Raw genomic sequence first — 14,494 nt, forward strand, 5'->3', positions numbered from 1 at the left:
CTGCCCGATCGGCCCATCACGATCTAAAAAACTGCGTTGCCATTCCTCTTTCGAGAGCCGACGCAGAAAAAAAAAAGGAAAAAAAAAAACTTTCTGCCCGCTTGCGCGTAACCTAACGTTTGTTCAATGGAATTCATCCGACTTCAAAAGTGCTCTCCACCATACCCTGGTACCAAATTTACAGCTCAGCATTCTGTCCGACCTTCCACGACGTGACTGCATCCTTCTACTCGATCTATGGATTGGAGTAGCACTTTCAAATGCACACTCCTTTCTTATCAAAATGGGCAATAGCCCACTTTGTGACTTCTGCGGGTGCAGCAAAACGATCGCGCACCTTCTTTTCGAGTGCCCTCGTTGCAGCCCGCAAAGGAGGAGCCCTCTCAGCCATCCTAGACCAACTGGACCAGCGCTCGCTAAAAGAAAACAACGTTCTTTGAAATTGGCCAACATGATCATCAGCGCGAGTCGCTATAAAGGCAGTGCTATGTTACTTAAACGACACCGAACGTTGTGACAAATTATGACGGTAGAGTATGTGACACAGAATGCATTAGTGCGACATTGACACAACGTCCGCAGAAACAGTTCTGTATTGTATGTGTGTGGTGCATTTCTTTTGTTGTCTTCCTTGTCATCCATGTCCTCCTTCCCCAGTACAGGGTAACCAACCGGAGATAATCTCTGGTTAATCTCGCTGTCTTTCCTTGACCTTTCTCTCTCTACAGCCCCGACAAGATATCCGATTTTAAGTACAGCTTTGGATTTGCGAGCTTTATTGCTGGCACCATTACTGCTTTCCAGATTCCACGCATGACCTCTTATTTATTGTGGCCCCAGAGTGCTGCATGTTTCATTATTGCCACATTCAGTTTCCCCTTTATTTTCAGATTATCTTGGGGCTTGAGTAAGTCTTCCCTTTGCTTACGTATAAGCCGAAGTATTCTTATTACTTGACTACGGCTGTGACTTGCTGTCGAATTGACACCACGTAACTACTCGTCTATTCATTGAAGACCACAATTCCCGATTTCCCTGTGTTAGACTTAAAGGGCCCTTCAGGAGGTGCGGCCATTTTGAGTGGACAAGCGCTGTGCATGCAATGCCCGCTAACGATCGTGTCTTCTGAGTGTTACGTCACTACGCGCCGCGGAAAGAGCTGAAATTCCAAACCGAAAGCCGTTTTCCCTTCTTCTCGCGGCCGCCGCGCTCCAAGCTGGAGGGAGACACACTTGGCCCTTGCGCCAATAAACACGACATATCATCATCATCATCATCATCATCATCATCATCATCATCATCACCAAGCTGGAGGGGAGACGTATGCGGGCTAGTGCGCCTACGCACATGTGTTTGGGCTGTCACGGCGCTCATAGTGACACGTGACTTAGAGAATTGAAAATTCAAGGCAGCGTCTGTTATTTGTGTAATCTGCTGTTTCTATGGACAAAATAATCAGCGAGAAATAATAAAACAGACCAAGTGAATGTCTGCGTGTTTTTTTTTTTACTTCGCACCGCAGCAAATCTGCTGGTTCTCACGTTCACGCGCAGACAGTGACACTGTCATTTTCTACCGCGTTTCAGCACGCCATCACGCTCTGTGACCCGCTTGTGTCTGCCTCAGCATTCAGGTGCTAGTCAGGTGCTAGTCAGGTGATGTCAGGTGCTAGTCAGGTGTCCTCGTGCATAGCGCGCAAAATCGAGCGCTGCGCGCAACAAGCCCGTCTTTCCAGCCGAGGGCCTTGCTGGACGGGCGTCAGACTTCAACTAACTTTATTTAGAATCTACGAAACGTACGAGAGAGGAGGTGCCTGCACACTGACACGAAGGGCGCTGCTTTAGTTTCTTTCCGGTGGTCTTAACCAAAACAGTTCGCGCACGACGCCGTAAGCGCAAGAGCGCCGCGCCGCAAAATAGCGAGAAAAAAAGAAAATGAGGCGCAGGGCCCCTGACGTATGCGTCCCGCGATCCTCGAGATCGGGCATGGGAGAACGCAGGGAAGGAATTTCGCTTACGGAGGCTAGACGGGGCGAGTGGAGAGAGTGGTGCCTCGCTTGGCAGTGGCGCTCGCCTCCTGAAATCGCGGGTTTCGCCGCGCACTGATGCATTTCTATCTCGGCTATTAATGAACCGATTGAAAAAAATTTAGCGCCAGAACGCTCCCTACAGGACACGTAACAACTTCCAGCGTGTAACCAACATTTTCTATGGGGCCTGGCGAGGGGCTTCTTTAAGGCCTAGATTTGTCGCTGCGTTGCCGCACATATTCGCAAGCGTCTGTAAATCTCTTGCATTGTCCGCTAGTAGCACTATGTCGTCCGCATACATCCGCGCAGAGAGCTTCTGTTGGACCATTTGTCCATTATGCACGTATGATAAATCAAACTCTAATGCGCTGTTTTCACTCGTCTTTTTATGTCCTTGACATAAGCCTGAAGAACAATGGAGACAGAGGACATCCTTGCTTCAGTCTTTGGTGAATTTTCACCACTTCGTAAGATTTGGGCGTTCCCATAAAATTTGTACTCGGTTGGCTGTATACATCTGCCTTAGCACTCCACGAAATTGTCATACGTGCCTTCGTGCTTGAGAATACCCCATAACAATTCGCTGTCTACGTTTTAGAAGAACTTTTTCGCTGGGCGAGTTGGCATGACAAAAAGAGCACGCGCTCTTTTCGTTTACCTTGCTTTCTTCCTGTGTTTGTTCTTTCTTAGCCGCAACCCTTCCTAAAACATAGCTGTGTACGTTGTCGTAGCTTCTCCTTATATCCAATAATGCTGTCCATAAAGGTCTACTGTGAACTACTGACATCACTATGCGCTGAGTTAGTACAAACAGATTATCATCTAAGCGTGTATGTGCCTGGTCTGAACCCATATTGTAGTACCCCCAGTACATCATTTCTTTCCCCCCCACTTCGACAGTTCAAATTCTATGGCTTGCATTGCCATTATATATATCACCAACGTTACTGTAACTAACCTGTACGACCTCGTCTTATCCTTATCCCCTTTGCCTTTGTAGCTAAGGTTCACCTTGCTTTCTCGCCATCCAACCGGAGTTTTCTTCGTTCTAATCACTTGCTCTATGGCATTAGTGAGCAGTGCCTTGCCTTTTGGATCGAGGTTTTTGACTAGCTGTATTGGGATTTCATAGGGTTCTGCGGCCATGTTATCACGGACATTTTCTTCAGCGTTTTCTTTCCAGTAGGAGTTTTCTATACCAAATTTTGATTTCTCAGGCTTACGCTTTCTTTCGTGCCTAACGTGTCCCTAATAACGTCTTCGATGTACCGCAGCGTATCGTCTCCTTCGAAGATGCTATTGTATTCATCTCTTATAGCCGTTTGCGAATTTTTAGTTTGAGCTGCGAGGGCTCTTACATGGTTCCAGAATCTTGTTGGTGCGCCTTTGTCTATTTTCCGAATGTTATGCACCGAATGTTCACTTGTGCATTTAATTTTCTCTTGTACGAGCTCACTCGCCTCCCTTTTCCTTTGGCTGTATTTGTTCCATGTAAGGAGTACCTCTTGTTCGTGTAATCCCAATTTTTTCGCCTCTCGATTATCGCCGGACGGCTGCTTAGGCTCTTCTATAGCTTGCTTTATTTCCTTGTTCCAAGTCTTAGTTGGTTTCCTCTTTCCAATCCAACAATTTTGCTGCCGTGCCTGTCTTATCTCCTGCTACCTAACGTCTACCACTTTCTTATATTCCCAGACTGTTGCAGAAAACACCTCCATTTTCTTCCATAAACCTCTGCGTCCTTTATTATTTGTTTTTTCACTCATCTTTAGAAATTCATATGCTATTGCTTCGTGTTTTGGTTTAGTATCTCTGCATACTTTTAGGGTTAAACGTTTACGGTTGCTACCAAAGCTTTCTAATCCATGGCCATCTATTATCATTTTGTCTAGTCATTCGCAGACCGTTTCTGAGTTTAAGGCGTAGTCGATAGATGACTACCCATTTCCGCACTGCCACGTTATCTGTCCATGACACTTAGTGTCCCTGTTAACTACTAAAAGGTTCTGTTGGTCGCACACATCCGGCACTACAGAACCGTTGCCATCGATGTATCCATCTAGATCCTCCATGTGCGAATTCATATCTCCCACTCATACCACCTTCTTCCTGATTTCTTGAACTCATTAATGTCGCTTCTCATGCAATGCATCAATTCTCTATCTCTATCTCTGTTATTACTACCTGTCCACAGGTAAGCTGATCCAAGCTACACCTTTTTGCCTTCGAATATGTGCCGCTAATCCATGAATGCTCCTTACATGCCTCTTTTGCCCTAAGCCACTTCATACCTCACCTAATTAGTATGCCTTCGCATCTGCCTTTCCTTGACCCAGTCATTCTGTTGCACCCTCCCCGTACAATTTTGTCAATAACAGGCGGCTGCTCGAAATCTCGTAGATGCGTTTCTGTCAAGGCGTACACGCTAATCGCTTCGTCATTCAGCTGCCTTCGCATTTTTAGTAATTTTTCCTGCTCGCAACCACCGTGCTTGTTTATGTAACAAATTTTACCGCCTCTATACTTTTTTCTTTGTGCGTCTGTTCTCAACTCCTTTTGGTCGAATTCTGCTCTTTTCTGGTGCGTCGCTGCTTTCGATACTTAATCTTTTTTTTCCCGATTGCCTGGGACTCGCCTAGATATGCTAATGCGCGTGCCGCGAATTCGCGTTTAACCGGCGTTGCTACACTGTCGGTCAAATGTACACCGCCGCGCACACAAGTGCATTTTAGAAGAAATGCGAAGGTAATGCGGCGCCTTAGTGGCGCTTGCGTTCAGCCGCGCAGGAATAGAATGCGAAAACACTCGCGTAGCGTGCTTCTAGTGAGTGGTATCCCTTGACCTGGCTGCCCAACAATGTTGTTGACCTGAACAGTATTTGAAAAAGAAAAAAAGGCTAATTACAATACTAGTATGTGCTTGTAAGTTTACATTTCTCTGTGTACCTGGTCAGCACTGAAGTTCGCAAAAATGTCACCCGTGAGCGGCAGTATGTAGATATTCTGGTGACAAAACTCGCAGGCTTCGTCGGTCCGTTCATTGCGCACGTGTTGTTCGTATTCTCGCCACTGCGAAAATGTTTTGGTTTGTTTCAGCAAGCGCTTATTTTTTATCACCGAAAACGTTCAACTAAAAACACACATTGACCCTGTCAAAGCAAATACCAGTCACCAGCCTTGAAGCATACATTTACCTTACACCGGCAGGTCAATAATTCTTTCGCCTACTGTATTTCCTTTAGGCTTTGGGGAAACGTTATCGTATTTCATTTTGTATGTATTTCGGCGATATGAAGAATGAATAAAGCGGCAAAGATTATAAGCCATGTATTTCATTTCCTGGCTGTTAAATGATCTAAGAAGATCAACTGATAATCGGGTGGGTTGGCAATTCACGATAAAATGGGCACACTGCTGAAACCGGGGACGCAAAACAAAAAAAAAAAAAAAAATCTGGAAAGACACAAAAAGAAATATTTCCGCCGATGCGTATTGGCGATGCAAAAACAACAATTAAACATTTTTGTAAGTGTCATGGCTGTCTTTACTATTCTAGTTTCGCTAAAGAAGATGACGAGGTCAAAATAAATGATGAACTTTCAATTATGACGTCAATCAAAGCTCACGCTTGCCTTCTGTAAGTTGACCTGCGTAATATAAACATAAACTTTTCACTTCAGCCACTAAGTACTAGACGTGATTTTGCGATAATATAATTATTTCACAAGTGCGTTCATACAGTTAGGAAATCTTCTTTACGGCTGCAAGTCGCACCTTGCGCATCTCGCAGACTATATAGTCGTCTCAGCTTCACGCGCATATACGGGCACACTCATGCATTCAATTGGTCGTCGCTTCCTCATGCCATTCGATTGTGGAACGCTCTTCCTGACTTGTTCGTCTCCGAATCTAATCTAGATAAATTCCGCCAGCTCGTCGGTTCACATTCCACCACCTAACTTCAATAAAATGCATGATGCATTTTCTTGTTTTCCAGTTATGTGCTCTCTTGTTTATGAGCTCAATAATTCGCTTATTATTCTTGGATTTTTAGTATTGTTGAGTATTTGTACTGGAGTGGCTACATTTTTTTTACAATGTTAATCAAAATAACTGTATCGTTTGTCTTTCTTCTATGATGTACATTACCGACCCTGTTATTTTTGTACAATGCTTTAATGCTTGTATAAAATGTGTATCCATTTTTCCACTGTTAATTAATAATGTATGTCTATTATGCGTTGTTATATGCCCTATATACTCTTTTATTCCTTCTGTAACCCCCCCCCCCCCCCTTACCCAATGCCTCATACGAGGTTTGTAAGGACATTTTAAATAAACAAAAATATGTGAGAAACTGACTTCACTCATATGGCATGGCAATCGGAAGCCATTACCTCGCAGCCATCAAAAATGCTGTAGTTCCGGAATAAGTCACTAGGTGATCCGAGGACGCTGAGATTCCCCACAAACCTTTATAAAAAATTTGACTTATTGATTACATACACGTCGCTTCAGCATTCCCAAGAGTTTATTGCCAAGCGTAATTTCGGTTGTTATGAACGTCGGCGCCTGAAAAGAAGAGATTCTCAACGCGGCTTCTCCAGTCATCAATCTTGGCAAGGGGTGCACTTTTCTTTTGAAGCCGCGAGCCCAGCCCACATAAAGTGACTCGAATGACGACGTGATGGCGATAATAAAAAAAAAAGATATGCAGGCTCGGAAATCAGAAAGCCTGGGCCTGCGGATTGGCTTCTTACTTGATAATGATGCGAACGCGACGAAAGGAGACACAAGAAGCAAAGCAACGAGGACCGCGGTTCAGTGTTTTCATCGAAGTGACAACAAAGGCGGGTTCGCACACGTGGCTGATGAAAAAGGTATCATCTAAGCAACTATTTCCGGAAACCAGAAGATAAGAGCTTGACCCGGTTTATCGGATCTTGTTTTCCTTCTAACCTAGTCGTTTGACTTCATGCTCTTGGTAAAGTTTTTAATCTTGATTTGGTTGTAACTGCTTTTCAAATTATGTGCCTCGAGTCATTGAGGTGGCTTGTGCATTTAGAGGTGAAAGAACGGAAATATTATTAACTTAATCTGAATCACAATCTCAAAACTGACTGATAAACAAAAAAGACGCGCCTAAGCGGTCTCTGAAGACCAATTACGCTCTGCCTTCTTTGTTACCATTTTTTGTTCGTGGGTGTGGGAAATTATTTATTTAGTATTTATTTAATTTCGTTACCCTCAATCGCCCAGGCTTTGAAGAGGGGAGTGGGTGACCATACATAAACAAAGAAAAAAATATGGAACTGAACGTGCAGCATTGTACGGTATTAGCGACAAATTGTACATGTTAAATCATACAACAGAATGAAACAACAAAAACAAAAAGTACAGAAAGTGAACAGAAATAAACATAGAATGTTATGCACTATTTGCGGCAAAATATAAACGTAAAAGAAATATTGTAAAGGCATAAAAAAGAAGAAAAAGCTTGAGAAAAGCAAAAGGAACTTCAGCCATTCATAGAGAAAGAGAAAGGGGTGGGGAGGAGGGATACATGAGATGAATAAGCAGGGTTATCACATTGGAGGTGCGCAGATAAAGAATAGCGAAAAAGAGATTGATCAGAAATGGAACCAATATAGTCGTTAGATATGGGCAGTATGAAGGAAAAATAAAATGTATTTTTGTTGCAAAAAATGCCTTTAAACTTTGTGTTTATGGTCAATCTGTGATGAGCGATAAGTGGGTGGTGCGATAAGCAGAGAACGTAGTGACGAATGATGGAATACATTATAAAAGAGGCAAAGGCGGACATACTTACGACACAGTGAAAGAAATGGCAATATTAGGGCTTGTTCTATTGCTGTTATACTTGATGCACAATGGTAATCAGAAACAATGAAACGTAGGCCGTTATTTTGGATTAAGTCTACAGACCTAATTAAATTTTCCTGTTGAGGGTTCCAGATTGAAGCGGTGTATTGTAACTTCGAGCGTACAAGTTTTGTATAGAAGCATTTCGAGGGGAGGTGAGGCTTTATTGATGTTACCTCGTAAGTATGCCAGTGTGCAGTTAGCAATATTACTCATCATATTGATTTGTTTACTTTATGATCAATTGTAGGCAATGGTAACGCGCAAGTACCGGTATCATGAGACATGGTCAAGCTTGATGCAACCAAGTCTGCACGTTGAGGAGCTATCGCAATGCCAAAAAAGAATCCTTAGTTTGCACTTGTTAGGATTTGAATTTATGAGACAATTATCAAACAAACTTCATCTTCGTCTGTCTGCAAGACATTTTTATCGTCATCGTCACGTATTTCTAGGTAACGTACACGGTCGTCAGCATACAGATGCACAGAAAAAACGCAGTCAAGCAAATCTTTAATGCATATTAAAAAAATCGCCGTCAAAACACTCCGCGCAGATGGCTAACCAGCGAAGCTGAAACGTGCGGCCCCAGTGTTTATCCCTAAGTTAATCCCGACGGTTCCTTAAACGATCGCTTGGTAGGCTGCCGGATCCTCGGTACGGAGTTTCTTCTTGCACTCGGCCGCACGAGCCTGTTCAGGTGCCCGGGCTGCAGCATCGGCACGGCCTAGACAAGCTCGATCCCGGTTGCATTTTACATTTGCTAGTAGTTACAGCGGGGCGTGGCGTTTCTCGCGGTGCTCGACGTTTCTGCGCAGGCGCGAGTAAGAGGAGGTGCGAGAGAGAAATTCTGCGGGCCTTTGCTCAATGAGAATGTGACTCTGCCTAGGCACTACGGTGGAGAGTTTCCTTGCGCGTGTAGCGTGCGTTTGTGCCTAGGCGTGCCGACATGGCGGAGGGGGGTCGAGTTTGCGCTCGGACGCTGGCTACCGGCGCGTTGAAACAGGTGAACCAGCGCGCCCTGACACCCCATTTGGGGATCGCTGTGCCTAAAAGTACGACGGAGAGACTTTCTCGCGTGTGCGGCGCTGGTGCTGAGTCAGTCATGCCGGATTATAACTTTGTCGCGCCTTACGGTACTCCACCTTCAAAAAGAAAAAAAACTATGATTTCCCCGGGGGAGCAATAGAAGCCGTAATAGAGGCCTAGCCTGCTCTCCTGGACTTTTCAGGAGCATTTTTGAGTGGTCCCGTTTGGGTGAAATAAACGCACAGCACCTTAGCAACCACAGTTGAACGCAGTTGCGTGATGTCACGCCGTGAGGATTACTGGCTTTGCGTCTCGTCCACGTTAGGTTAGGTTAGGTTTACGTTAGCCTAAGTTACGTTAGGTTAGCGTAAAAAGCGTTAGGGTGCCGCGGCGTCACAGCTGTTATGCCGTGCGGATTATTGTCTTTGCGTCTCGGCCACGTTATGTTACGTTAGGTTAGGTTAGGTTGAGTTACCTTAACGTTGCGTTACGCTAGGTTAGCGTAAAAGACAGCGTGGCGCGCCGTATTTTCACAACGGTTACGTCGTGAGCATTGTTGTATTTCTGTGTCGGCCTCGTTAGGCTGGGTTAAGGTTAGGCTAGGTTAACGTTAGGTTAGGTTAGCGTGAAACGCGTTAGGGAGCGCGGCGTATTCTTATACAGGTTGCGGGGCCGTTGAGTGTCGCCGGCGCCCTTAAAGCCACTCGCGTTCAACTGCGGTTGCTAAGGCTCTGTGCCTTTTACATTTGCGATATATGCGCGATCGGCCTCTTCCACGGTCCCTACCGCTCCCACAGAAGCATCTGCGATGTTATCACCTGTTTCACCGGGCCGGCAGCCAGCGTACGAGCGTGTACAAACTCGAGCCCACTTCGCAATGCCGGCACGCCTAGGGACAAACGCATACAACACGCGCTAAGAAACTCCTCCGTAGTGCCTAGGCACAGTTATACATTCAAGGAGCAAAAGCCCCCACATTTTCCCTCTCGCACGCGCTCTTACTTGCGCATGCGCGCCAACGTCCGGCGCCTCCGCAAGTGACACGCCCCTCTGTATCAACTAGTAATTGTAAATACACTTCCCGGTTATGCTCGCAGCTTTGCTGATCGAAAGCTGCCTGCGCCTCAGAAGTACTAGATATTGAAAAGTTGTTAACGTTATTAAAACGACCTTCAGATGAAAAGGGTCTTCCGCACGCGCTACATTTGTCTGTGCAGTATAAAGACATTCAAGCTGTCTACCGACGAGTCGAGTGAGCGTTGGCCATCCCGCTGACGGAAATTGTGAGTCGTTAAATCTCGGTGACTACTGTTCATTGGCGTGATGAATAAAAAACTCATAATTCATCTTTGCTGACGATGTTTCAATCCATGCTGCACGACCGAAGTCCAGTTAAATAACGCTGTGTTTCCTATTGTTCTCGGTTAGACAGTGCGAGCTGCCTGGGGCTTCGCGAGGTGCGGAAATCAGTTGAAGGGGCACTGCGCAGGCGCAAAAGGAACTGCAAGCGCTGTTTTCTTCGCGTTGTCTGCTACGGTGCCAGGCACATTTTAGATTAGGAAATGAATGCTTGTGTTGCCAAGAACAAACTGTTCGTCTGCTCCTCTTCACCAGATATTTACCTGCGATGTGCGATGTTCGCGGTTGTTCACTGAAAAACTAAGCAGACGAGCATGTTTTGGTGACAACGAGCGAATGTACATTCGATGCAAGCCGCCCTGTTCATTGTGTACGAATGCTCTTACGTCGGCGCCTAGCGAGCCACTCGCTGCGGTGTGTCCGCAAAACTTGATTCCCCTGTGCAACACAAGTTCTAGAGTAGGAAATTCTCGTGGACAGTTGACCGGCAGCTGCGAATTTTTGGAAGCTAGGCTTCTTGCACTTCCGGAAAGTAAAAAGACCGCGAGTAAATAAAAGGTTGAAGAACCTAATACTTCAGTGCCTCATTAAGTGAATGGCAAATTCATAGACTCAGATAATTCAGCTATAGGAAACTGGTAGCAAGTATTTTCAGACGGCTGTTGAGGTAGAAACAGTACGGAAACTTTTACTTCAGTACACTAGTAGCTAAAATTAGAACTGGGCTAGTAGGAGGTTTTGTGGCATACCTTTAGCATACCTTGCACAAGACAATGAGAGTTAACCCGAGTGAATTTAAAGCACTGTTTCGCGGAAACAGCGCTGAAATTCATTCCAGCGATTGTGTTGTGTTCAAGCACATACCTTCTTGCCTCCACTTTCTTTTTCAGTCCAGGCAACTCCACCTCACCTAACTCGCTGTCTCTTTTGACGTGACGCCCCTCGTGCGCGTTTTTCCGTGTGCGGTTTTCTTCTTTTCAACCGGCCTTGCTTATTATTTTCTTGCAGATGTTATCACAAATACTTGCTGCGACAAGTTGACTTTGCGGGACTGTCCCATGCAAAGGAAAAGAACGCGCCTTTTACTATCCATAATATATAAGAAGCTTTGATGTCTACTTACGCACCTACAATATGTTGAAGTTTGTATATTGTAGATACAACATATACATAGCTCTGAAAAACTTGTTCTCTTCATTGTATCTCTTGCGGCGGAAACGTTACTAATAAACCTGCGTATTGAAGCACATTTCTCTGCCTTTCAGTGTCATGCGGAAACGCGTCAGTGCACTACGGCGTGGTGACTCTCGTATGGCAGCGGAACGGGATGAAGGTTTAAGATGCGCTGCTGGCGCTTACTTAATACGTGGACAACCGTTAACACGCAAGAAATTGTCAACACAAGGAAAAAAAGAACGCCGCTGAAAATGACAACAGTTAGAGCGAAACAGATTCCAACAGAAAATGCTTGTTTTCTATTGGACTCGTACTTGTTTCCTCCTGCGTACCCCCTTTCGCCCCCCCCAAAAAAAAAATAAAAAAAATGGGGCGCGCTAGTCGAGCGCATAGCAGACGGCGAGCGGGGTGGCGTCTCCTCCTCGAGCATCAACAAAACCGTTGTAATGCCAGCTTTATCATTTTTCTCAGGAGCATAGCCTATCAGGTACCAGGGGAGAAAGTGGAGTTCGGGACGCCATTGCAGTTTACTCGGGTGGTATACCAGCTGAGATGGCCGCGGGTTAAGTATACTTCCCGCGCAGCTCAGACGCACGTTAAGCTGTCAAACACGCGCGCCGAATCGCCTGACAACGACGAGGCAGCCTATGCATGTCGTTACAGTAATGACAGAACCCATCGCGGCGGCACGCTCCCATCACACGTAGAAGATGGCTGGCAAATTTTTCGCCTGAAGAACTGTAATCGTGCATCCGGTTCGGCCGCTGGAACGTAGCAATTGGTCTATATTTCACGTCTGCAGCATGGGACCATTTGGTTGCAATGTGCGCTTTTTCCGTCTGCAACAACAGAATACCAGTGCGAGTTTTTTTCCCATTTGGGTTTGCACGTGTCATAACGCCAGAAGGGAGCTAAATACAAGCATGCAGACCCGTTCTATTGTGACACTGCAACAGAGACTTATAAAATGTGTTGTTCATAATCCATCGAGTTACGAGACTTTTCATCCTAGTCACGTCCGTGGCGTGAACTATGGCGCTAGTGGTTTCACGTGTTCAGAACACGTGGCTAACCTAACTTTCTACTCCTGCAAGATAGCTACTGCTCGCCTCATGTGCAACAAAGGCTCCATAGGCATAGGCCTCATAGGCAACAAAGGCTTTCACATAGGAAGGCTCCAAACAGACACGCAAAATTAATTTTTATAGGGTGCTCTTAGCAGTGCTTTCAGATCAACCAAAGCCTGCAATCTGAACTGCGCCATAGAATATCCGGCATAGGAAATAACCGTGCCCAGCTGCCAATCAGCATCGGCGTGACAGCAGCGGTCGCCTCGTGCATCGTGAATTGTTTAACTGATCAGAGAAGGAGAATCCGCTTTGCTGCAACTATGGTGACAAACATTTAACGACAAATCGAAAGTGTTCTGTACTGCCAAAGACTATCAGGCGCATCAGGAATGCCACACGCCAACAGATTCTAGCCCAACAGCAACAAGACCGCGGCGAACTACGGCAAGGTAATGAGAGCGCAGAGCGAGCTAGACCCGGAAAGCGAGGTACGCACACATGTGTCGTCTTGGGCTTTTAGCGCTCTGTGGACGAACTTCCTTCACTATAGCAACGCATACACAGTCTCAGTTACAGGGGTTTACATTTAAAGCGAATGCCCTCGAGGGACGTGCAATACGTGATGCCCCGGCAAGCAATGGTGGCGGCGGCACCCTTAAGGGAAGCTGAAGAGTTTTCCAGAAAAAAAATTGTGAAGAGCTGTACGTAATGGTTTTCAACACTCCGAATTCAAATATCGCATTGAAATTGGGCGAAGGAAAGCGCAAAGATATTTTATTTCGACGAAAAGTGCAGCAGCAGACTCGGGGCAGCTCGCGCGCCTCGTTGCCGCCTGTGATTGGTCGGGCGCCTCGTGACGTTAACAGTGGTGTTCGCTCGGACCGACCGCTGCCGCCACACATGAAGCACACTGGAAGGTGGTTTGGCGCTGTGGTTTGGTGAAACGGTAATGTCAAATTTCGAGAGCTTGCGTTTCTATAAGGAGTTCGGCGTTGCTCTCCACATGTACGTAGCCGGCCTCTCCAAGAAGCAAAGGATGCTGGTAGCAAGCAGTGCTTTCGACGCAAACGAAAGCGAAGTCTTAGCATCTCCTCGTGTTAGAAATGTTCTTTGGTGAGTATGTTTTTTTGCAAAGCTGCATTCAGCGATCCAGTGGTTTCGTTTCCGGGCAAACAACCGTACTGTTATGTTCGTGCATGCCTCCTCGTGGAACGTAAGCAGGGATGCGATCGTCGGCATTTGTGCGCTGCCCCAAAGCTGTCGGCAATCTACACAGACGGTTTATATGCGGGCAAAGTTTTCCGTCTCTTGTACAACTTGTAGTGACCTTCATCAGCGCGTCATCCGCACGGTACTCGTAACCGGAGCCGTAAAGGCGGCAAATTCCGTCGGCTACGTGAGACTGCCGGTTTCTCTCTGTACGCGAGTTGGAGCGCAGCGTCCTGGCGTGCGCCGGCTTTCAAACACATGCAAACTTTACACTTGCACTGCGTTATGGTAGCTGCTATTTCACAACACACGTGCGAATAGAAAATTAACGGCGGTTTGCGACGAAACCTGCGTCAAGGGCGGGACATAAACATGTACCTTCCGTTCAGCGTGCTAACACGAAGGAGCTAGCAGTAAGTCAAAATCCAGATTTGGACGAGTTCGTGTATTCATAAGGTCTTCCAAGACCAGTTAGTATCCATCCACCCGCACCTGTCCCGCCTTTGTGCGTTCGTTGTCCCGGTCTTCTCGCGCTGCGTTAGAAAGCCTGCTAGCAGCAAGTCGTACTCTCACTCATTATTGATAAACTGTGGTAGTAATCGTCGTCACGGAAGTGGTTAAAGCACAGCAGTGTTGTTCTTGAGCGCTTGAAATTCTTTCGGTTCACAGCAGCGTCCCACTTAGCTCCAAGCTTCTTGTCTTGCGGGATGCAATGGAACATAGTAGCGGCCGCTGGTGTTCGT

Source organism: Dermacentor andersoni, chromosome 10 (genome assembly GCF_023375885.2).
Source record: "Dermacentor andersoni chromosome 10, qqDerAnde1_hic_scaffold, whole genome shotgun sequence".
In the NCBI taxonomy this organism is placed as follows: Eukaryota; Metazoa; Arthropoda; class Arachnida; order Ixodida; family Ixodidae; genus Dermacentor; species Dermacentor andersoni.